Source organism: Macaca nemestrina, chromosome 11 (genome assembly GCF_043159975.1).
Source record: "Macaca nemestrina isolate mMacNem1 chromosome 11, mMacNem.hap1, whole genome shotgun sequence".
Lineage (NCBI taxonomy): Eukaryota > Metazoa > Chordata > Mammalia > Primates > Cercopithecidae > Macaca > Macaca nemestrina.
Window position 1 is genome coordinate 18,737,333 of NC_092135.1, and position 27,051 is coordinate 18,764,383.

Below are 27,051 nucleotides of genomic sequence, written 5' to 3' on the forward strand. Positions count from 1 at the left end.
TATATCATAAAATCCATCCTTTTTAAGTATACAATTCAGTGTCAACCCTTCTAATACCAATATTTCTTCATGTGTTGCAGAAACTGGGGATTCTGTCTCATTGTCAGTGGGGACACAAAGAAGTTTCCTCATCACTGCTTGAGGCTTCATCAAGCCTGCTGTCCCATGTCACCATCATCGTGGGTAGCAGCATCCTGGACAACCCTGAGTTCACATTCTCCAGCTGCCACTTACAAGTTCTGTGACCTTGAGCAACTTCTTTCACATCTCTTAGCTCTAGTTTCCTCACTGATAAAATTCAGATAATAATAACAATCCCCTTAACAAGGTAACTCTGGGGATTAAAATGATTCCTGTTTTCAAATACTGGAGTAGATAATCTGTTGGTATAATCACTCAAAAGAGTTCCATTCATTCAAAATTAAGTAATATGTATTCTATACCTATTTTGTCCCAGGCCTTGTGTTAGGCCCTGAAGATTGAAAGGAAAACAAAAGAAGAAGGGAGGAACAGAGAAAGGGAATGAGGAAAGGAAGGGAAGGGATAGGAAAGGAAAGGAAGGGAAGGGAAGGGAAGGGGGAAGGGAAGGGGGAAGGGAAGAAGGAAAGGAAGGAGGAAAGGAAGGAGGAAGGGAAGGAGGAAGGGAAGGAGGAAGGGAATAGGGAAGGGAAGGGAAGAGAAGGGGAAAGGAGAAGGGGAAGGGAGAGGGAAAGGGAAAGGGAAATGGAGGAAAGGGAAATGGAAATGGAAGGAAGGGAAGGGAAGGAATACATGTCCTCAAATTTCAAGGAGACCTAAAATCTAAGAGAGGGAGATTTATATATTGATTAGTAAAATGCAAGGTAAAATAAACATGTGAATGAACAAATGAACAAGTACATGAGTTGAGCAACGAGGATTCACTTTTTATTGAGCTAACCCTGGAGGACTTGCCTTTATTGTCATTCCTGGTGTTGCCAGCTGATTTCCAGACACAAACTATTGCTAATCTTCAATGTATGAACTAAGAACGAAGAGACAGAATTGCATGTGCTTAGACCAGGGTAAGCATTTTAGCTCTGGCTGCTCTTCTCAAACCATCTGTTCCTTCTCTCCCACTCTTCCTTTGTAACGATCTCCCCCTGCACCACCGCTCTTTATTTCTTTCCTCTGATTCTTCTCCATTTATTGCTTTAAAAAAGGTTTATAATACATTACATAAAATGTCTACATGTTGCCTGTGAACTCTTAAAGGGAAGGTCAGTATAGAAACAAAACAGATAAATAAATTTTATAAATAAATAAATAAAGTGTACACATAACTCCAGTGGATTGGAAGAATATGTAAGTGGCTAGGGAAAAGAATTTTCACACTGTGTCATCTGCTAACATTAATGAGTTAATTAAATTAGAAAAATTCCACTGCCAAAAGCAAAAACATCCAAATACGTGGGATGCTGGGGGAATTATAGACCATGCTACTAAATGCATTCTGTTCGAGCTTACTTTTTTTTTTTCCTTGAGCAGGCTGTGGAGAGCTACACTTAAAAAGCCATCCAATTTCAAAAGAGTATTTTCCATCTGGGGCCAGTTGGGTAGAATATGCTCTAAACTCTGCAAAGCCTGCTGAGAGACAACACAACTTGTTAAGAAAACTGTTTATGAAAAGGGATGTTTTTTGAAAATCCAGCAAAAGGTTTAACTATGATGTCCCCACACATTGCAGAATTCATTATTCTCCATTGAATGTCTTTGCGTAGAAGTGAAACACCAAAATGACTCAGGAAATGAATGTAGTACAATAAATTGGAAGCCAGTACATTTTTACTAAGGCCCTAGCTGGTAATTAGAATATTTCCAATTACCTAGGAGCTTTCTTTTTTCACTTTAAAAGGTTATTCATTCTTCATGTATAGTAATCTCCCTCCACCCACCCACCCCCCAAAATAATACTGATGTGAAATGCTAAAAGCCAAATCAAGATTAAGAAATTAAACTTTAAAACCAATTAACATGCTGAAAACAATAGGAAGAATTTTTAATAAACCAGAAAATATAGAATGACATTAAAGATGTCCTAAGTAATAACAACTGCCAAAATGAAATGTATGAGAAAAATCTCTAAGATGTTTATCTTTTTCTATTCAATGTTTAATTAAATTGAGACTGACATTCATTTGTTGAGAGGGCGGCGGGCTAAACTCCCTCAAAAAGGTAAAACAACGCCAGGCTCGGTGGATCATGCCTGTAATTTCAGCACTTTGGGAGGTCAAGGTGGGAGGATCACTTGAGCCCAGACATTCAAGACCAGTCTGGGCAACATAGTGAGACTCCTGTCTCTAGGAAAAATAAAAAACTAGCCAGATGTGGTGGCACATGCTTGTAGTCTCAGCTACTTGAAAGGCTGAGGCAGGAGAACTGCTTAAGCCTGAGGTTGAGGCTACAGTGAGCCGTAATAATGCCAGTGCACTCCAGCCTGGGTGACAGAGGAAGCCCCTGTCTCAAACAAAACAAAACAAATGGTAAACTAGTCAATGACCACCCACTAAAACAGACAGCTAGAAAGTAGAGTTAGGTTTTACACACACAAATATATATATGTGTATATAGACATACATATATTTATACTATGCATACACACATACATACATACAAGTGTATATATAGTCATTTCTTTACTTCTGCTTAGCATTTCCACCTAGTTTTGAGCAACAAAAGTCAAAACTTCAATTACTGGGCCTTTTTTTCCTCCATGTGGTAGGTTGTTTCTTTTTATTCAGGCTTTGAAGGCTCAGGAATAAAAGGAGTTCTATGGATATTTGGACAGACCAGTACTTCTCAAATGCATGCAAAGGAATCAGCAGCAGATCTTGTTAAAGTACAGATTCTGATCTACTAGGGCTACAGAAGAGCCTGAGAGTCTGCATTTCTAACGAGCTGATGCTTCTGGCCTGTGGGTTGTACTTCAATAGCAAAGGATCTGAAACTTAAAACAGAGAACTTGTCTATGGACATGTAACAGCGGAATTCCAAGCACTTTCTCATAAAGCTATGCACAGCCAGCCAGTTCTTATGATGACTTAGTTCTTCGCAGAATCCAAGACAACTCATGGACTATGGCTTAGGTTTTGCCCCATGATTCTTGTGCTAACCTTCACTCAGGACATTTGGAATCCTAGAATCTTAGGTTTAAATGATGTCTTCCGGGCCCCCGCTTCACCTACCCACCAGTACGGTTACTGCTTCTAAGACAGGTCTTGCTCCCTATCTCTTCTTGCCTCTTCCAGTGACAAATGGGTCACATTGTCTTTTAGAAGAGCTCCTCTCACATTTGGCTGTCTTGAAAGCCTAGAAACTTTCAATTTGTCTCTTGGATTTTCACCCACTGTCCATAGCTCTGTTCCCTAGAGCAAATGTAATTTTTCTCTTACTCAAGGAAAAAAATCCCAGGTTTCTTCCACATTTTCTCTTGTGAGAAAGTTTCCACAGCCCATACCCTCCTAGTTACTGCCTTTGAAATGTTGTAGAACTTGGCCAATCTATGAGATAATTTTTTTATTTTTAAAAAAATTTATACCATATTAAATGCATTTATTTTCTTTGTAAATGATATAAGCTGTAACAAATGTAGAGTATAATACAAAAATTGTATGCCTTTACTCTCCCTCTTTCTACTCCTCTCCCCAGAGATGCTTTTAACAGTTTTTCTATGTGTTTACCTATATACAAATACATATTGACTTTTCTCTTTCTATATAAGTGCCATCGACATCTATTGTTCCATGACTGCATTTGTTCACCTGATATATTCAATATACATGGGCCTAATTAAGTTTTTAGAGCTTCATAGTAGTATAGAACAGATTGTCAATAAATTGCTTATTAACTTATGGGTAGAAATTTAGATAGTTGTTTGTGTTTTCTGATTTTAGACCATCCCGCCATGAGCAAGTCTATGTATCTGTTGTGCCTGTGTGAGTTTCTCTAGAAAGCATAGATCTCTAAAGACGGAATTATAGTGTAAAATTTTAAATGTGGTTAGAAATTGACTAATTGCCTTCCAAAAATATTTAAGAATATATGAGACTATCCGTTTTCCACAGAGTTATCATTGCTGAACAGAACAAATCATAACGCTTTTACAAATTTGTTGGTAAAATAAGTGACCTCATTGCCTGAATTTATAATCCATGATTACTGGTGAAGCTGGGCATCTTTGTTTTATGTGTGGTTATCTGAATTATTTTCCTCTGGATTGCCTGCTTAAATTATTTGCTCATTCTCCTATTGCCTCTTCCTTTTTTATTGCTTTATAAAAGCTCTGAATACATTTTGAATATTAACTCCTCATTAAGAGACATTGCAAATATTTTCCCCTCAGTCTACCTCTTGTCTCTTCACTTTGTTATGGTATAGAATAATTAATTTGCAGTCAAATGCATCAATCTTTTATAGGTTCTAAATTAAAAGACCATTTTCCATATGTCTTCCTAATATTTTTATGGTACCATCTGAAGATAATTTTGTCTTGTAAACCTCTGTAAAGTGTAAGTTTAACTTTATTTCTAAAAGAATATACATTAATTAATTCTGTGCTTAAAGTATTCCTCCCACTGATTTGAAATGCCCCCAATTATAACAAAAGTCAACATATGCACAATCCTTTTCCTTGACCCTCAAGTAATAAAAAAGTAAGCTAATCTATACACCTGTCCTTGTGCCAATATCACACTGCTTGAATTATGAGCCTTTAGTAAATTTTGATGTCTTCTAGGCCAGACTTCCCATGTTATCTGTTTGGAATTTTTCTTGGCCATTTGTGTTCATTTTCATCTTCCAGATCAACTTGAGAATCACTCATTAGGTCCAACAAAAAGCAACATACAGGTTTTTATTAAGTTGGATTGAATTTAAGTTTACAGATTATTTAGGAGAGAATTTACATCATTATATTCTTGAGTCTTTCCGTTCAGCGACATGAAACGGGTAGTAGATTGTTTAATGGCAACAAAGTCCTCCCTTCCTACGATGCCCAACTCTCTTTTGAAATGTGTCTTTTATGCTCTTCCAGCTTAAGGTTGGTGCTCATTTCTCCATCCCTTGAATCTGGTAGGGCTTATGACCCTTTTGACCAATAGAATGTGGCAAAAGGGAAACTGAGTTCTAGCACTAGGCTTTAAGAAGTCTTGAAGCTTCCATGCCCTCTCTATGAACCCTCAGGCTATCATGCTGAGAAGAAGCCCAGTCTAGCTCACAAGATGGTGACAGCCACTGGAGGAGAGGTGACAGCCACACCAACTGCCAGATACCTGGGCAAGACCACTGTGAACCCACCAGTTATAGTCAAATCCTGAGATAAACAGACGCTGATGAGTGATTCCAGGTGAGAACAACAGAAGAAATACACAGGTTGTCATCCTGTGGAATCAGGAGGAAAATCAGTCATTGTTTTAAGTAACCAACTTATTGGGGTGGTTTTTGGGCAGCAATAGATAATGAATTTGGGTCACTGTGTTGTTCACATCCTTCAGTAAAGGATGTGAAGATTGAAAGAAAAAAAAGAAGAAAGGAGGAATGGAGAAGGGGAATGAGGAAGGAAGGAAGGAAGGAAAGAAGGAAAGGATGTAAACAGCACAATCACCCAAATTAATATTTTATTAATAACTTCTTTATTAATTTTATTGCATTAATAAATTAATCCAATCATTAATTTATTGCATTAAATTAATTCAATCATTAATTTATTGAATTAACAAATTAATTCAATAGCCTTTGGGCATAATTTCTTTAAATACTAAGTATGTTTTTTATTGCTCTTGAGAATTATATACATTTTTTTCTGCTTGCATTTTCTAATTGGTTATATGCAGCGCCGGAAATAAGCTTATTGATTAAAAAACTTTATCAAGTTTACGTAAATTTCTAAGCACTCTTTCTGGTTCTAAATGTGCTTATTTTATTGGATTTTTTTAGGTAGAAAATTGCAACATTTTTGGCTTTTCCTGTCTAATATTTACAAGTCTTGCTTCATTTTCTGGTCGTAGAACATTGACCAGGGAAGCAAGTTTTTAGCAGAAACTTTTGCTCCTGACTTCAGTAGAATTAGTAGTAATGTTTTTATCCATAAGAATGGGATTGATTTCTTTGTAGCTACCAATTACCAGATTGAGGAAATTTTTTATATATTCCTGAATCCCTATAGTGCTTTTAAATGTTTCATTTTAAAAAAGTTAAACATACTGAAAAGTACATAAAGTAACAGGGATTCATGTACCTACCACCCTGTATTTAACAAAGATTAATCTTGTGCCATATTTGCTTTAATCTTTTCTCTCTTTTAAGTAATAAAAGCATTGTAGATGTAGTTGTAGCCCCATTCCCCTATTCTATCCTACTTTTTCTCTAGCAGTAGCCACTCTCCTGTAGTAGGAAAGCATTCTTGCTGTGCATAAATTATATTTCTACTGTGTATGTATAAACCTAGAATGATACACAGCACTGTTTTATGTGTGTTTTAGTTTATGTATATATGATATTCTACTTTCTATATTCAGCTGTATTTTTTTTCACTTAACATTATAGCATCAAGATTTATCAATGCTGATAAAATAATTCTAGTTTATTTTAAAATACTTTAGGAATCCTATTGAATGGACTTAAAACGATTCACCCCAATTCCAAAAGAATGGGTATTAGTTGTTTCACTTTTTTTTTTTTAAACCATTTTCATATTGCAAACAGTACCGTTGTGAACATTCTTGTTCTGGCATCCTTGGATCAGAGGCAGAAGATTCTTTCTCATATGGGGAAATCCTTGGGTCACAGGTTGTGCACATGTTTTAGTGCCACAGCAGTGCCAAATTGCTCCCCAAAAATGATTGTACTGTAGTAATTTATACTTTTATCACCCATGTTAAAAGTTCTTGTTTTTCTCTTTTATGGAAAAGAAATGCTTGGTTATTTGGGCAGTTGGATCAGATGGGCTCTGGTGGTGCTAGATGAAAGGCAGTGCCCCACCCTGACTTGATTACTGTTTCCTTTACACATTTATTCAGTGTCCCTCCTATAAGAAGGAGCTACATCTGACAGGAAAATGTCAGGCCAGGCATTAGTCTGAGTTCTTCCTTTATTTCAGTATATATATAACTTTGATTGCCTGCCTGCCACCCAGCATTCTTTAATTTTTCCCCCAATTTCACCCCCTTCACCATGAAATTTTAACACCACAGATTTACTGAATATCTGTTTATGTACAGATATATGTGGCTTCTGAAAGACCATGGACTATTATGATATTTCAGTATTTTTCATTGTCCCAAGAACCAACGCTCACCTTCATTAAAAATGTTTCTAAGATCCAAAATACTGGTAGGTTCATGATTTTTGAGGGGCTAGGGGGAGGTGGGGCACAATTCAGCTTGATTCTCTTACATAATCAGCAGGGTTTCTGGCTCTTTCGATCAAAGAATGTGGTAATAGTGACAATGAGTTCTGAATTATTTCACTAGGGGCCCACTCATTTAAAGAAGTACCTTATGGGAAAAATAAAGAGCTGGGTAATTGGACTAAGTCAGAGATTGCAAACCCAAATGACTGATATGTTGGGAAGGTAATGTAAATGCATGAAGCAGTCCCCGGGGAGCTGTGCCCACCTGGGCAGGATCCATGCAAAAAGGGCAGCTGGCATCCAATTGCAACTAAAAACCACCATGCAGGAAGGAAGGTCCACTTTACCAAACTCTTCAATTTTTCAAGAGAAGTCAGAAATCCAGATCATCTATGTAAAATCTCTCAACGTTTGAAGATTAGTTCGGTTTTTAAAAAGTAGTTCACAAACCAATATCTCTGAGAAGTGTGTAACCTATTGGCTACACTTTGGTTATGTGAGTTCTTACAAACCTCCCTCCTCCTTTAAAATTTGATAATTATTTTTAAAGTTTGAATTAATGTAAAACCCCAAGAAGAAGGGAGGATTGAAGTCTCAAACATGAGCACAAAAAAACTAGGTACAGCAAAGGGAAGGGAGTCTAATTTAATTTCCCATCACCTGCCTGTGCGAATGGAAGAAACTCTAACTTTCTATTCAAAGATGATTTACTCTCCTTTTATGTGAAGTCAAAATGTGGAAGCAATTATCATAAGTTATAGAAATAAGTTCTGAAAGCATAAAGGTTTTTTCTCCTTACATTAAAATTAAAATTAAAATATTACTTGGGTTACTGAATAATTTTTAGATATTCACATATGACATTACAGCCCAGAAATTTAAAAGTCTCTCCTTCAAAGACAGTTTCATATATTTAATTTAATAGATTATCCAAGGTATGCAAGCACATGCCTCTGTAATCTTATGTTTTTCTTTCTTGTTAGTTTTATTATTTGTCTCCTACACACACAAAAAATAAAATGAAATTCAGGTCACATATGGATATTTTGACCTGGATTGGATATTTGACCAACTATCTGAATTATCACCACATCTATACATCATTTTTTGCTGTGTAGATGGTTTCTGTGGAGGTTAGAAAAATCTTGATCCATTTTGGAAATTAAAATATAAGTTGTGTATTTTTGGTTCCATAACTAACTACCTGTATACCTTCTGACAAATTAATTTCTCTAGTCCTCAATTTCTTAATCTCACATATAGAGAAAAATGAAGTAAGCAATCTCTAAGATCCCTTTGGCCTTAAAATATTTTGATCAATATAACAATTTTAAAAGAATGTAATGCCTTTAAATTCATCACATCTCTTAATTTACAGCTTTATTGAGGTATAACTCATATACCATAATATTGATCCATTTAAAGTATACACTTTACTGGTTTTTAGTGAATTCAGAGTTGTACCACTAGTACCATAATCTATTTTTAGAACATTTTCAACATTCTCAAAAGAAACTCCATACATATTAGCAGCCCTTCTCCATCTCCTACCCCTTACCCAGCCCCAGGCAACCATTTATCTACATTCTGTCTCCATGGATTTGTCTATTCTGGACACTTCGCACATGTAGAATCATGATAAGTAATCTTTGTGACTAACTTCTTCCACTTAGCATCATGTTTTCAGGAATCATCCATGTTGCAGCACATGGCAATGCTTCATTCCTTTTTCTAATTGACTAATACTCTATTATATGGGTATACCATATTTTATTTATACATTTATGTATATATTTACCAGTATTGGACATCTGGGCTGTTTCCACATTTTTTTTTTTTTTTTTTTTTGAGACGGAGTCTCGCTCTGTCGCCCAGGCTGGAGTGCAGTGGCCGGATCTCAGCTCACTGCAAGCTCCGCCTCCTGGGTTCACGCCATTCTCCTGCCTCAGCCTCCCCAGTAGCTGGGACTACAGGCGCCCGCCACCTCGCCCGGCTAGTTTTTTGTATTTTTTTTGTAGAGACGGGGTTTCACGGTGTTAGCCAGGATGGTCTCGATCTCCCGACCTCGTGATCCGCCTGTCTCGGCCTCCCAAAGTGCTGGGATTACAGGCTTGAGCCACCGCGCCCGGCCCACATTTTTGTTAAAATACTCCTGTACAACTTTTTGTATGGACATATGCTTTCTTTACTCTTTGGTATATTCTTAGGAGAGAAATTGCTGGATCAAGTGGAAACTCTGTTTATCAGTTTGAGGAAATGCCAAGCTGTTTTCCAAAGTGGCTGCACCATTTTACATTCTCACCAGCCATGTGTGGAGAATTCCAGATTCTCCACATCTTTTCAACAGCTGTTACAGCCCATCTTTTTTTTTTTTTTTTTTTTTTAACTATAGCCACTTATAAGAAGAGGTATCTCATTGTGGATTTGATTCCCATTTCCCGAATGACTAATAATGTTCAGCATCTTTTCATGTGTTTGTTGGCTACTTGTCTATCTTTTTAAAGAGTTTTGTAAAACTAGATTCAGGGGATACCTATGCAAGTTTGTTACACGGATACACTGCATAATGATGAGATTTGAGTGTTAAGTATACCCATAACTCAAATAGTGAACAATGTACCTAGCAGTTAATTTTTCAACCCTCACCCCCCACCTGCCATCCTCCCTCCCTTTGGAGTTCTCAGTGTCTATTGTTTCCCTCTATATGTCCATGCATACCCATTGTTTAGCTCCTGCTTATAAGTGAGAACATATGATATTTGATTTTCTATTTTTGAGTTATTTCACTTAGGGTAATGTCTTCCATTTCCATCCTTGTTGCTGCAAAAGACAGTATTTCATTCTATTTTATGACTGTGTAGTATTCCATGGTGGTGTGTGTGTGTACATACGTGAATATATAGAATATTTTCTTTATTAAATGATTCATTGATGGACGCTTAGGTTGATTCCATATCTTTGCTACTGTGAATAGTGCCACAATAAACATATGACATAATGACTTATTTTCCTTTGAGTAGATACTCAGTAGTGGGATTGCTGGGTTGAATGGTAGTTCTAGTTTTAATTCTTTGAGAAATCTCCATACTGTTTTCCATAGAAGTTGTACTAATTTTCATTCCCACCAACAGTGTAAAAGAGTTTCTTTTTCTCCACATTTTTGTCAACATCTTTTGATTTTAAACTTTTTAATAATAGCCATTCTGACTGGTGTGAGACATTATCTCATTGTGGTTTTGATTTACATTTCTCTGATAATTAGTGATGTTGAACATTTTTTCATATGTTTGTTGGTCACTTGTATGTCTTCCTTTGAAAAATGTCTGTTCACATCCTTTGGCCATTTTCTAATGGGGTTGTTTTCTTCTTGCTGAGTTGTTTGAGTTCCTTGTAGATTCTGGATATTAGTCCTTTGTCAGATGCATAGCTTGCAAATATTTTCTCCCATTCTGTAGGTTGTCTGTTTACTCTATTGTTTATTTCTTTTGCTGTGCAGAAGCTTTTTAGTTTAATTAAATCCTATTTGTCTATTTTTGTTTTGTTGCATTGGCTTTTGAGGTCTTAGTCATAAATTCTTTGCCTAGGCCTATGTCCAGAAGAGTATTTCCTAGGTTTTCTTCTAGGATTTTTGTAGTTTCAGGTCTTATATTTAAATCTTTAATCCATCTTGAGTTAATTTTTATATATGGTGAGAGGTAGGGGTCCAGTTTCATTCTTCTACATATGGCTTTCTAGATTTCCCAGCACCACTTATTGATTAGGGTGTCATTTCCCCATTGAATATTTTTGCCAACTTTGTCAAAATTCAGTTGATTGTAGGTATGTACCTTTATTTCTGGGTTCTGTATTTTCTTCCATTAATCTATGTGTCTGTTTTTGTACAAGTACCATGCTGTTTTGGTCACTATAGCCTTGTAGTATAATTTGAAGTCATGTAATGTGATACCTCCAGCTTTGCATGTCTTTTTTAGTGAAATATCTGTATTCTAAATGTCAATTCAGATTTTTGTCCATTTTTAATTGGTTGATTTGGTTTTTATTATTGAGTTCTAAGAGTTTTTTTTTATATATTCTGGTTAGAAGTTCCTTGTCAGATATAATATTTGCAAATATTTTCTCCTATTTCATTTTTTTTTTCTTTCCTGCTAATATCCTTTGAGGCACATTTTAAAAAAAATTTTACTCATGTCCAAGCTATCTGTTTTTTGTTGTTGCTTATGCTTTTCATGTCAGATCTGAAACTATTGCTTAATCCAAGGCAGTGAAGATTTACTTCTATTATGGAAGTATGGAAGTTTTATAATTTTAGCTCTTACATTTAGGTCTATAATTCATTTTGAGGTTTTTTTTTTTTTTTGGTAGGTTTGAGATAGGAATCCGAATTTACTCTTTTACACATGAATCTCCAGTTATCCTAACATTCTTTGTTGAAAAGGTTATTCTTTTTCTCACAGAATTGTCTTGGCTCCCTTGTCAAAAGTCTATTGACCATAAATGAGAGAATTTATTTCTGCACTCTCAGTTCTATACCTGTGATGTATATGTCTAGCCTTATGTCAGTACCATGCAATCTTGATTACTATAGCTTTATAGTAGGTTTGAAATTGGAGGTGTGAATCTTCCAACTTCATTCTTTATTTTCAAGATGATTTGGCTGTTTCTGATATCTTGCACTTCCATATGGAAATTCATATGAATTTTAAGATCAGCTTACAAATTTCTGCAAAAAATCCAACTGGGAGATTGCATTGAGTTTGTAGATCAATCTGGGGAGCCCTGCCATCTTAACAAAGCTAAGTCTTCTGTTCCATGAAAATTCAATGTCTTTCCATTTATTCAAGCCTTCTTTAATTTCTTTCAACAATGTTTTATAAGTTTTAGTGTACAAGTCTTATACTTCATTTCCTAAATTTATTCCTAGATGTTTTATTCTTTTTGTTGTATTATAAGTGGGAGTATTTTCTTAATTACAGTTTGGATTGTTTATTGTATTGTATCTCCTTTAAGCTTCAAATTGAAAAACATGTTCATATTTCCTTCATTCATTCTAACTTTTTTGTTCTTTGCTTTAAAAGATGGATTTTTACTTTAGCTGTAATATATTTTCTAGTTTTATCTTTATATCTTTTTTTAAGTCATGAAAAGACTCACAGGGTTGTATACAGTACATTTGAATTAAACTTAAGTTGAGATGCTTAGCCTCCTCAATTAAATCACTTAAAATAAATTATAAGACTTCCATCTTCTTTCACCAGCATTCATTAAACACTTCCTAAATGTACAAAACTAACAATATCTTAGCTGCCTACATTTGCTGACAATGCATGCAACCCATCAACAGGCAAACTGCATTTAACTCCTATAATCTCAGAAAAACACAGTTGTTAAGAGACCAAAACATAAATACCCTCATCATTTCAAGCTTGTTGCTTAATATTTGCATTTTATTCCATTAAAGAAATAATTTCCATTGACTGCCAAAACAAACCATTGCACCATGAAGCCAAATTTTAATTTTACTTTAAGGGCACTCATGCAAACCCTTTTGAAGGCACTACTCTACTATTGCCTTTTAAAATTATGTTAACATTGTTGAAGGTATAAAATGTAATTACTTGTCTCAGAAGAGAAATAAAAGAAACTGTGGTTACTTTGTCTTTTCCTTGGAAATATAATAGGAATTCAAACTTGAGAAGTCAAATTAGGTGAGTGGCTGTTAAAAACTTGGAGAATCAGGGGAAATTAAAATACATTTAACTTGCAGATATTTTTTAGCCTAATGATTAATGATGATTCTAAAGACAAGCCATGGAAGAAATGGGCTTCAAAGTAAGAATCTTCTATGAAATAATAGTTGAGTTAGATATGTACATTTTATAGGTAAATTCCCTGGCATTTATGAACAAATAAACATTTCTGTGAGCTAGAATAAAACTGAGCTCAGAGAAGGAAGGGGACACTCAAGTCTTGGACCTGCTGACTTCTGTGTCCAGAGGGACACAAAACTGGGAAAGAGTTTGACATCAAATATATATCAGGCACCAAAAGCTTTCCATAAATGTTTGGAGACAAAGGCCAGCCAGCTTACTTCATGAAAACATAGTTTGGGGAACGAGTCCCTCAATCTTGAAAGAAGGATTGTGAAAACTAATTGCTGCCTGGGGTCACAGCTTACATAGGATGTTGCTCTGCGTAGTGGAAGGAAAGACAGTCTGAGAGAAAGGACTTGAACCAAGTCACTTGATAGCTCAGCTTCATCTGAGATGTACCCAGTTTTATATTACAGGTTAGATGCATCAAGCCACTCATAAAACCTAGTTCTAGTTGGGGTGTCTAGTAAGCTTCCCAGAGGCATCCATAAATCCTCTAGGTGAGGAGAAGTGTGCACAGAGATGAGAGGAAACTCCGATTCAAGATGAAATGGAAATTCCAAAGCACACAAAAACTAAGAAGACAAGCAAAATAAAAAATGCAGATAATTCAACATCGAAGAAATGAAAACAATGAAAAACTAAAACTGACATAAAAAAGAAATAAGACCCAAAACATACCATAGAATACTATTCATAAAAAGGATGAGAAATGTGATACAAGAACAGGCAAATAAGAAACAAAAACAAGTGTATAGGAAGGAGATCTACTATAAATCTAAGGAAAAAAAAAACTACGGTCTGAAATAAAACGCCAATAAGACAAAAGCTAGAAAAGACAATCAAAGGGAAAATTAATGAATTAAAAACTTATACTGATGAAACCACCTAGAATAAAACACAGAGAAAAAAGTTGAAGAGAAAAAATATCCATTGAAAGTCTCCAAAATGTATCTAAGGAATTCTGAAAAGAGAAAATAGGCTAACATAGAAGAAACATCCTAAGAGATAAGGGCTGAGAAATTTTCAAAACGGAAGAATATGTGCTCTTATGACTACAAGTGCAGCATGAAAAATACTATACAGGCCGGGCATGGTGGTTCACACCTGTAATCCCAACACTTTGGGAGTCCAAGGTGGGCGGATCATGAGGTCAGGAGATCGAGACCATCCTGGCTAACACGGTGAAACCCTGTCTCTACTAAAAATACAAAAAGTTAGCTGGGCGTGGTGGCGGGCGCCTGATAGTCCCAGCTACTCAGGAGGCTGAGGCAGGAGAATTGCTTGAACCCAGGAGGCAGAGCTTGCAGTGAGCTGAGATCACACCACTGCACTCTAGCCTGAGGGAGAGTGAAACTCCATCTAAAAAAAAAAGAAAAAGAAAAAGAAAAGGAAAAGAAAAACACTATGCATATCAACATGTATACTATTAAACCATAAAAACCTCAAATTAAAGACAAAATCCTAAAAGTTATGAGTGATGTTTTTAAAATGACATAAAATGAAATCCTTTTAGAGAGCTAGACTACCAGGATATTTCTAGTTAGCAAAGATGAATGAATGAACACAAGACAATGATGTAATCAAAGTGTTTAGGGCAAATAACTGTGAACTTAGAATTTCAAATTGAGCTAAAACATAATCCAAGAATGAGAGAAAAATAAAAACTTTTTAAAAACTTACTAAAAACACATGTTTTTACCTTCCCCAGACACTGACTAAAATACTGAAGGATAAGCTTTAGCAAAAAAATGAGAGAAAAGGAGAATATAGGAGATTGCAGTAAGCAAAGACATGGACCAAACATATTTATAAATCTAGTTATCTATTGGCCATTAAAAAATAGCAATTGAAGGTCAGGCACGGTGGCTCACGCCTATAATGCCAGCACTTTAGGAGGCCGAGGCAGGCAGATCACCTGAGGTCATTCAGTTCGAATCCAACCTGGCCAACATGGTGAAATGCCATCTCTGCTAAAAATACAAAGATTAGCCAGGTGTGGTGGCGTGCACCTGTAATTCCAGTTACTCAGGAGGCTGAGGCATGAAAATCTCTTAAACACGGGAGGCAGAGGTGCAGCAAGCCGAGATCGGCTACTGCACTCCAGCCTGGGTGATAACACAAGACTCTGTCTCAAAAAAAAAAAAAAGAAAAAAAAAATCACAGTGGGGTTCAATGGGTAAGCAAAACATGATAAGGTCTTAGTTTTATTTTTAAGGGATATAAAGATACCAAATAAATCTTATTCTTTGTTATAAATATATATGTATTTTGTATTTATATACATTACAATTAATAAGCATGTCACAAATTGTAAGGTAACCACTAAACAAATAACAATATTATCAAATCCAATCCAAGCAGAGGGGTAGAAATAAAAAAACATAAAAAATTCAATCCATTTGAAGGTAACTTCATGAACTTTTGTCTCATTGTCTTTCCTACTTTGTTAAAACTTTTAATTGAAAAAATATAATAACATGGTAAATTTAAAATCACAGTAATATTTTAAATGGAAAAGAGAAAAGTAAGAGGATTCAACTAAAGTAGGGAACTACATAAATGAGAACAAAAGATGAGCGCAACATTCACAGAGAAAATAGCCTAATTTAGTAATAAAATTAAATCAACGACGGCTACAATAATTTAAATACATTTTATGCAATATATGGTAATTACATCACGATCCTTCAAACTCATTATATGCTCATACAGCCTTTAGAAAAATCCTTGCCAAGATTATTTAAAGAAACATTCCTGACTGTATACATAATATGTGGACTGGAGGCAAAGAAAGCATCATAAGCATCTTTGCTCCTTAAGGACTTGGCTGAGTTCTCAGCAATGGTAGACAGTTTAATAATTTTTTTTTTTTTTTTTTTGAGACGGAGTCATGCTCTGTCGCCCAGGCTGGAGTGCAGTGGCCGGATCTCAGCTCACTGCAAGCTCCGCCTCCCGGGTTCACGCCATTCTCCTGCCTCAGCCTCCCGAGTAGCTGGGACCACAGGCGCCCGCCAGCTCGCCCGGCTAGGTTTTTATATTTTTTAGTAGAGACGGGGTTTCACTGTGTTAGCCAGGATGGTCTCGATCTCCTGACCTTGTGATCCACCCGTCTCGGCCTCCCAAAGTGCTGGGATTACAGGCTTGAGCCACCGCGCCCGGCCAATTTTTTTGTTGAATAAACGTTTGCAAAAAAAAACAAAAACAAAAACAAGAAAAAGTGTAAAACAAAAAAATTAGTGTTAACATTGGGCTGTAACTACATGATGTTGACTAAGAAGTTTATAAAGGAGATTATTTTTTTAAAGTGTCAGATCTTTCACAAAATAGAGAGGGCTGGGAGCTAGGCTGAGGACTAAGTGGCCATAAACAATGCCCCAAACCACTTTGCAAAACTAGGCTGAGGAGGAAGCTGCTACTACTGCTACCTCCAAAACCCAGTCAGTTTCTCCCATGAACTCCCTCAATAAAATGTCTCCACCTGTTCAGTAAAATGGAAGGGTTTGCACAGGGATTGTTTGCACACTTGACTCACTTCAGGACTGAATTCTCTCACTTGGTACATCTGGTTGGTGGAGCTCAGATCATATGCCTGCATCCCAGCTGTGAGGCTGAAAATTTGAGTTCTGGTTTCAATGTTGGAGAGGAGATGGTTATAACACGGGGATGTCCCTAAACATAGAAAAGCTGTTCATAAGATCACAAGCAGTCATGAACATGACAAATGTCTATGACAATACACTTACAAAATGGGAATGCACACTCCATAATTCTCCACCTACAGCTATGTAGTAAGTATAATTTAATGCTATTAAGTATTCTTCCACAGTACCATATTGAGGACTGCACAGAATCTCATTAATTGGATGTCCTATAATCCTATCATGTGTTTTAGCTACTCCTTATTGGACATGTAGGTGGTTTCCAAATTATAGTAACTTAACTTTGGGAAAATCCATGATCATTTGCTTCAGGTAAAGAGGGAGAGATTGCTAATGTCCTCCACCACGACCCTGTCATCCCACGCCATCCAGTTTTAACCCTTCCTTAGCCTTCAAGTAGCAAACCTCAGAACATGCCACCATATTTCGCAGTGGCAGTGAAATCGCAGTCCTCCTTTCCTCTCTGCTCACATAACCAGCAGTGGCTCCAAAGTTTGCACAGACTACTTTGACATCTTTTACCCTGTGCTCTTCATCCCATCACCATTTGAGAGGTCCATCTGAATAGTTATGTATTATGTTCTTGTTATCTCCTGGAAATTCTTAAACTCTGCAGACTGTACTTCTGGTACTCCCTTCACAACAGAACCTGAAGGTCTTCTACTTCCGGTGCAGTATTGGCATATGGATAAAATCAGGAGTTTTAGGAGTTATTTGAGTGTGGTGATATAAAATCACTTCTCTGATCTCTACTTTTCTTATTTATAAAATGGAAATAACAATACTACGTATACCATAGGTAGGATCATAATACTACTTACCTTGTAGGATTGCTGTAAGGATTAAATGAGATCATTCATATGAAGTATGATAACATTTAAATGTTTTGTTCCCTCCAAATCTCATGTTGAAATGTGACCTCCAATGTTGTAGGGGGTTACCTAGTGGGAGGTATTTGGGTCAAAAGGGGGGATCACTCATAAATGGCTCAGTACTGTCCTTACAGTAATGACTGAGTTCTCATTCTATAAGTTAATGTGAGATCTGCTTGTTTAAAAGAGCCTGGCACCTTCTCCCTCTCCCTCCTGTTCGCTCTCTCGCCATGGGATATGCCGGCTCCCCCTTTGCCTTCCACCATGATTGTAAGCTCCTGAGGCTTCACCAGAAGCCAAGCCGATGCTGACACCATGCTTGTACAACCAGCAGAACTGTGACCCAATTAAACGTCTTTTCTTTATAAATTACCCAGCCTCCTGTATTCCTTTATAGCAATGCAGAATGGACTAATACAAGGTACTTAGCACAGTACCAAGGAAGTGTACAAGAAATGTTAGGTATTCAAAGTAACCAGATAAAATTGTCTCTTTTTGTAGGTCACTGGAAGCTTCACATTCAATAGTATTATTTCAGTCTAATATTATCACTTCTAAGTTTCATAAATGAACTTTTCTTCAGCACCAAAACCTCTACTCTATTGACCATCGCTATGGCTCCAGGCCTTCAGTCCTCTCCATCTTTATTTCCCCTGTGGGGTCTACCAAAATACCTACAAAATCTACCAAATTTGGGGTCTAGAAAGTCAGCCTCACATGCTCCTTATGAAAACTATTTCTTTGTTTCCCTAAAAACAATCAACACTTGTTTCTTCCTTTGTGTGTCTACAACTTGATCCCCTCTGGAGTGCTTCATTCAGTCTTGGAGTATCGCAGTGTGGACTCACAAGTAAATGGTAGATGTTTGCTTGTCTGTCTTTCCCACTAGATTGGTTCCCCTCAAGGACAGAAGCCACAGTTCATTTATCTGATTATCTGTATCCCAGTACTGAATATCTAGAACAAGTTTATCTTGTTTGAAATAAAGTTAAACTCCTGAGCAATGGATTTCTTTGCAAATAACTTCTGCTGCTTCATGCCTACTTAGAAATAGCTGATGATTTGTATCTTAACAGCTTTGATTTGTATCTTAAATTAAAATTGCCAAGTCTGGAAACTGATGCACCCAGAGAAAAACTGAGATTTCATTCCTCTTTTATATTACCTTTGGTTACCTCAGGTTACTTATTTGGAAAAAATAAATCTCTTTTCCATTATTCCATGAAATATTCCTTCAGAATATTCTCTTATTAAAATATATACAAATATACCTGTGCATACACAAACACAGACAATATATCATTCTTTTTCAAAAGTAATCATGAATATCTTCTTAGTAAAAAGTTAAAATTATGTAGAAACCTACATGGAAAATACATGTACATATTTAATATGTAAGCTTTTTAATAAACATAAATGATACCCTATTTTACATATTTCTTGACAATTTGGTTTTTTCCCCACTTAATAATATGTCACAGACGTCTTTCCATGTCAAGATACAATTAGCTCTTCTTCAGTTCTTTAGTGATGACTCGGGCTCCACGCTGTGAATAGAGTATTGTTTGTTTGATTCTTTCCTTCCCTGTTGATGGGCACTTCAATGGCAAATAACTTATCACTACTGCAGATGCTACTGCCATGTGCATTCTTGTGCATGCCTCTTCACACAAATGGATGAACTGTTTTCTAGGATAAATAGCTAAAGGTGCCCTTTCCTTTCGAATACAACCAAATTTCTATTAATCTAAATCACTGTCTCCTTCCTTTTCTATCCCAATGATTGCTTATACTTTCAGTTCAGAAAGGCACAGAATGATGCTGACAGCTTCTCAGAAACGTAACTATCAGCCTTCAGAATCAAATTCACTTCTCAATTAAAGTCTCTCCTGCCTACAGAATAATTCATTTGCAAGCCACTCTGATCAATATCATTAACCCAGAATTCCCATGACCCCATGCTATTCACAGCCTCATCTTAAGGGTAGTTCTCCATTGTTTTGAAAGTCTGTTTAAGGCATGCAGGAAGAGAGAATTCCTTTGGGTCCCTACAAAACAAGGGCTTATGAAAAGTCCTGATCAGGCACTGGGAGGGACACTCAAAAGGAAAGAGATTTAGAACCAAATATCAGAGGCAGCTAGTGTGGACAATCTCAAGCTACAATCAGTTTTTTCTTCATCTATTTTTCTTCATTATCTCTTTTAGAATATTAAACCTTTTGCTCATGCTATTCTTGGCAAGATCTCCTGCCTAGTTCTACTTGAAGTCAATGTGGCAGGAGATGCAGAAATAGCCAATCTGGGTGACCAAATTTACAAGGTGCACCTAGCTAGTGGAAGCTGGTCGACGTGTTTGGTCCTCTACTTTCCTCTGCTCACAGTTGGCACAGATTCAGGAAGCCACAGTCCAAGACAGAGAGTGAAGGAGATGATAGAAACTGAAAGACAGGTATGACCTCTAAAAATATGCATATTTGTTTCAATTGATCAGCATCATGATGCAGAGTTTGATAGGTTGCATATCGGCCTGTGGGCTCTGCCATCCCACAAGCGCAGGCTCCAAGTCGAATCTACCTCTGGCTACCACACCTAGCACCCACTACTAGATGCAAGTTCTAACAATCAACCTTGTTATATTGCTTTCATTGGCACTCACTAACTATATATCTACCTGGCCTAAGAAACAAAATTGAAACATTTTGGAGTTACGTGTGAGAATTTTGTACCTTACAGGAAGATAGCACAGAAGCGGGGAGGGGAGAGGCAGGATTCAATAGTCCAAATGCTAATCTTTCATAATGATAAAAGATATATAATGACTTAAGCATAACCCCAATGACATTGGAGAAAATGATACACAAACCTCTTCATCAGGAAAGTACTGTTGTTTTTGTAGATTGATACCGTTTGCTAAAAATGCCCTGAAATTATTTTGGTTTGTTATGGTACTAAATTTGATTAGTTTAATTTGGAAACCTGAGCCTGAACAAAATAACATTCTGGTTTTGTCTAACTGAAAGGGCAAAACCAGAAATGCTGAAACACAAATGCATGTGCTTATATGCACACACGCACCCCGCCTTGCATGTGTGCGCACACACACACAAAAACACACAAACTCAGAACACGTCTCAACTACGCCCAACTGGCTGAGCTCAGATCTTCAGATACAGTGAAGTACATCCAAGAGAAAGCCAAAGGTGAAAAAGTGCCCCCACCGAGGAGTATCTGAGTGAAAAGATTTGCAGAAAGGACAGGAGAGAGAGAAAGAGCCAGGGAACTCATTATTGCCCAAGAGATTATATATTTTCAAACCGGTAGTAAGGGCTTAAAAGGAGTTTTTAGAAGAGTACAGTTTATCCGGTTTTCCACAATGACTGCCTCTGTAGAACTTCCCTGGAGCATTCTTCAACTCTGTGTGATAAACCTGCCACCCTGCTCATGTATACCCCACTTACCAGATATACAAGCTGCGCTATGGAGTTTCAAGGGATGTCATGCGATGTGTGCTTTGACATCAGGGCATGGTTATCCTGAACGTGGCTCATTCAGTGGGGCTTTGGAAGAGGAAAGGGCAGTGCTCAATGATTGAGGGATTTTCCCCCATCCTGTGCCTAGAATGTATCTGTTCCCAGCACCAGCAGGCAAAAACAAAAACAAAAACAAAACCACTCGGTGTAAAGCCATTTTAGGTACATAAAACACTCTGAGACACACAGTGAGCCCTCCCATTAATTCTACAACCCTATCTAGGCATTGTGCTAACCTGGAATGCTTGGGTCTAGGAAAGAAAGCAATTCTTTGTCCAATGCTTCAAAAGATTGAGAAGCGGGTGGGGCAAGCCAGGACAGGGAAAGAAAGCAGACGAAGGACACTATTTTTACAGAACAAGATCCCTTTCTTATCAGTCCAACCACCAATCTTTAGTTTTCTGAACACTGTTGCTGTATGCTCAAATTGTCCAAGGTATCATGAGGGCATGAAGCAAATAGAAGTCAGAGCTCAAGTTTCACAAAATTTTACTGTTGTCAGGGAAACAAGATTCATGCACATTAAAGTATTAGAGTACATTCCTTTTCTGTTTATGAACTCATTTCCAACCCATTCCCCCAAAGGATTTGTGATTACTTACAAAAATACACACAAAAACCAAATGATAAAATAAATAAAAAATAAACGGGAAGGATGTAAGTGGGAAAATAATAAAACTAAGGTCAAGATAAATAAAGCAATATATAATATGCTGTCCAGGCTAGAGGTGGACTACAAGTTTTGAAAACCTTAAGCACAGACAGTGAATCACACTGGGAGCTCTATGCAGAGCTGACTGGTGTGAATATGGCAGAGCAATGAATTGCCAAACCTAGCTGTCCAGAAGCATCGAGTTGCCAAACCTAGCTGTCCAGAAGCATCACTTGTTAAAGGCTTTCAAAAACTCCAAAATGAACCTGAATTCCTGGAGCAGGCATGCAGGGAAGGAATACTGGGAATCTGCATTTTTAAAAACCTCCCTGAAGTGAATATAATGTTGTCAGCCCAAACTTGGTAACCACAACAGCAGGGATTCAGAAATATGGTGGGCGAGGGGGCGGGGAACTCAAAAAATCAGATTCCAGGAATGAGGGTGGTTGTGGATCTGAAGTGGGGCCTCCAAGTTTAGATGGAGTTTAAATAGGTGGAGACGAGGACAGAAGACATTCCAAGTAGAAGTGTGGGCTGGAGCCAAATCACAAAAGCAGGAAGGAGCCTGAGGCCATGAAGGAGACAGCATCGTCCCTAGTCACCCTGGAGCAGCAGTAAGGGGACTTAGGACACTAATTTATTGCTCAACCCACTCAATTTTGATCAAATCCCAAAATAATTAAAGAGGCTATATACACAATAAATGAGATATATACAGAAATAGAGATGGTAAAATGTATTTGTTATCTATTGCTGTGTAACAAGTTACCACAAATTTAGTGGCTTAGAATAATACACATTTATTATCTCACAGTGTCTTGAACCAGGAATCCGAGCAGAGCTTAGCTAGAACCTCTACTCAGCTCTCACAAGGCTAAAATCAGTGTGTCAAGTGTCAGACCTCAAGTGTCTGGGGTCTCATCTGAGGCTCTGGGTCCTCTCCCAAGCTCATGTAGTTTGGGGCAGAATTTATTTCCTTGCCTGTGGCTGTAAAGCTCATGATAACTTGCTTCTTCGAGGCCAGCAGAACCTCTGAGGCTTCCAGTTTCTGACCTCTAGACAATCTTTTAAGGAGCTTGCCCGATTAGGTCAGGCCCACCCAAGAAAATCTCCTGTTTTTATTCACTCAAAGTCAACTGATTAGGGACCTTAATTATACCCACAAAAGTCCTTCCACAATTGCCATATAATGCAATCTAACCACAAAATTGATACCTGTCATATTCTCAGGTTCTATCCCCACTCAGGCGGAAGGAATTGTACAATGGGGACCTGGATCTTAGATTCCATCTTAAAATCCTGCTTTGACACAAAGTACAGAGTAAAGATGAGAGAAAAATGTTGCAAAGGTAAGATATATGAACCAACAGAACATTGGTAATTACACATGTCAATTTGGCTCTGAGCCTCCTGGAAGTTGAAGTACAAAGGAGTTATGACCCAATGATTTCTTAGTACTCTTTGATCAGTTCCTAGTACTGACTTATACAATATATTTCTCATGTCTTTATTAGAAATCATGAAATACAGCATCAAAATAAAGTGAAAGATACAAAATAAAGTCAGATGGAATTTGATCCAAAACAACTCTTTGCCAAGTATGGGATATGTTGACCCTACTGATACAATGGGAAATTGGCAATGAGGAGAACCGAGCTCATTGGGGTGCTTGGTCAATATCAGGTACCATGGGCTGGTGATTGGGGTTCCTATAAAAGAAATCAGCTGTGAAGAGGTACCAGGAGTTGTTCCAGGGAAAGGGGGGAAACCGAAGTCACACGTGAACTGAAGTTACGAGTCAGAGGGATCCAGGTGTGGAGGAGATGAGAGTAGAAGTTGAAGCACTGCATAGCTACCAATGAGTCTTGCAGAAAGGTTGTCTTAGGGCATTACTCGATCTCTGTCAGAGCTGATCAAACATCTCTGCTTTGCTTTACAATTCTCATAATTGTTTCTGAGCATTCGGTAGCATGAACTGCTTCATCCTGTGTTCCATTCAGACTCTATAATGAACCTGCTTTTGCATGCAAAGTGCTCTTCTTTCTTCCCCCAACTAACATATTATCTCTTTTTAAGACCTCACTCAATTCCACGACTGTCTCCCTTCCTTGAATGGCTCTCCTCTACTCACAGAGTCAGCATTGTCTGTGTAATTGCTCTGGCTTGTTTAAGTCTGGTCTTCTACAATCTGACTATCTGGTCTACCACAATGTCCTCTTCATTTTCTTTCATCCTCAAATTTCCCTGGAGCTCACTATGTTGCATATACAAGGTTCACAGATCCAAAAGATCTTGGAATCCTCCAGCTCACCTGCCTTTGCAATGAAGACCATTCCAGCATTGTCTGAGGACTTCCAGGTACAAGAACCTTTTTCATAAGTTCTCACCTTGTTTCTAAATGAACAGAAGTTCTTCCTAATATTAGACCACAATGACTTCTCTTTAATTCAATTCCATTCTTAGTCATAGTGCTGCTTTCTTGAGTAAATTAAAATACCACACTTCCTTTCATATATTGTTCCTGGAAATATAAATTGATACAATCTCCTAGGAAGACTGTTGAGCATTAGATCTTAGATACTCCATTATTACTATGTGTAGCAATTACACAAGCACACTCACCATATGTGTGTATATTTGTTTGCCAAGAGACATGAGAGACATGTAGCAGCATATTCATAATAGAACTATGTGTAATGGTCCCAAACTGGAAAATATCCAAATGCCCATCCAGAGTAGGAAGTATATATGGTGGCACAGTCACACAATGGAATATTATGCAACAATGTGCATAAAATTATAATTAAACACAGCAATATGGATAAATCACACAAACATAATTTGAAGGAAAGAAGCCAGACACAAAATTACACATACTGTGTGATTCCAATTAGATAAAGTACACAAAAAGCCAAATTAATCTAAGCCGCTGGAAGTCAGTATGGTGATTACCTTAGAGAATATGACTGAAAGGGAATTTGAGGAAGGCTTGTAGGGTGCTGGTACTATTTCTTGTTTTGAGGATTAGTGATATGGATGGGTATACTGGGTATATTCAGTTTATAAAAATTTATCAAGCTTTATACTTAGGTTCAATTATCTGTATGTATTTTATACTTAAAAAAAGGTTAAACATCTTCCTCTTCCAAATGTCCCAAATAAATTTAATTTCTTTAGCCATTTCTAATATGATATGGACTATAGAATGTTCATGATTCTAGTCACCTACTTACAAAAACCTTTTAATTTGTCAAACCTCTGATCATTCTTTTGGAACTTAATCCTACTGATTGGTGTGTAGTATTCTTTAGTAATCACATGTGGGGTTAACTCCTTCTCCCCAGTACGTTACGAAACCCATAAAGATAAATATTTTCCCCTTTGATTCTCTAGTAGCATGTGTATTCAGTGTAGATTGTATACTAAGACAACATTCATCTTCCCTTCTCTTCCTTAGTAAGTGAAGATGAAAGTGGAGACTGAATTTACATAGGACCTATTTGATAAACCAACTCAAGAATCTTTCTTTTTTGTTTCAGTCAAAGTTTACTGCTAATTTATTCAGTGAAGCCAAATTTTATTTTGTTTATTTTGCTCTCTGCCCTCAGGCTGATTAAGGAGTGACCTTTGCCTTGAGTTATGAGCCTGTTGCAGACGTTTGGGTATGGAGAGATGAAGACTATTATTAAGCAGATCCCTCTAAAAGATCTGAGTATTTCTTATTTCCATTCCTCTCATCTTCATTGTCCATAAATTCATCCAATGTCTGAAACCCTTCCTTATAATTTTCTCTTCTCGAGAAGGAACATACTCATTTGGACAATGAGACAATGAGAAATAAGCCTTATTCCTGTAGTTAGTGGCATCATTCTTCCTGATAAGCTCAATAGAAGGTAAAATAAATGAGCAACAGAATACAAACCACACAACTAGCAATGGAGAGAATTCTAGGTTCTAAATAATGAAATGAAAATAATATTTTTGGTGTTGATAAGGCTCCTGGCTGATAGCTTGTCTTTCCAAAACAAATATTGTCAGAGAAATCTACAGACATTCACATCAAGAATGTGGTTTTTCTCTCTGCACACATACTCATTTGCACGCTTGGCACCTGGAGTGCTTGGTTGGTGCCCAGTTTGCTGAAATTTCCTTTCCCATTTGGCACAACTTTTCCTAGAGAACATTCATGAGCATCAGTCACCTCCACAAATAGCAAAGAGAGAGGCCAGCCTCTTGGCCACATTCATATTCCTGCCACCGGGACACCTTTATAACCATACTTCAGTCTACACAAGCACAGCCCTCCCCTGCCCAGGTTTTCTATGTAGAAAAAGACATATGAACAAAAGAGAGAGAGAGAAATTATGAGTCTGCAGATTCTTACCAAGCCTGTTGAGGAACTATCTCTACAAAATTGAAGACACGTGTCAGTTCCTTATAAGATCATACAAAACATAGAAGGAAAATCTAAGAAAGCCGCTCATGCAGAAAGTATTTAATCAAAGGGGAAAGACAATTATAACATCTGTTAATCTTCTGTAGACGTTATAATTAGATGCTTTGGAGAAACACCCTTTCAAGGGTGATCCTTTAACATCTGTTGTGAGGACACACAGCATTGTGCAGTGACGAATCACCTCAGCACTTTGGGAAAACAGGGGACTTCTGGGATCACAGACACTGCCAGGGTCCCCAGGCTGCCCTCGCATGCAGCCCAGCCCTGAGCCCACTGCCCTGCGGGAGGGGCTTTCCTCTTTGGTGCTTTGACAATTGCCTGTGTTGTGAATCAGGCAATTGTGTGACTACGAATAACAGGATCACAGCACCAGAAAAGGCCGTGGGATCATCTCATCTTCTCCCCCTTCACTTTGCAGATGGGAACACTTGATCCCATATCCCTTAGCTGGCTTGTGGCAGGATTTTACAAGTAGAGTTGTTCAATTTCTCTGCTCAGATTACTCTCCACTCTACCATGCTACTTGCTCCTTTTGGTCTCCCTTACGTTTGATCTGTAATGTGGATGTGTTCTTTGTTTAATGAGATGAGTATGATAATAAGGTCCTAGGGCATTTGAAGATTATGGAGAGGTGGAAAACATT

General features: G+C 37.4%; 1 protein-coding gene across 3 annotated transcripts in view; it reads right to left on the reverse strand.

Moving 5' to 3' along the window:
* LOC105492540 (NCK associated protein 5) overlaps window positions 1-27,051 on the reverse strand; it is an 891,224-nt gene that overhangs the window by 853,176 nt on the left and 10,997 nt on the right. The gene's annotated exons all lie outside the window — the stretch shown is intronic.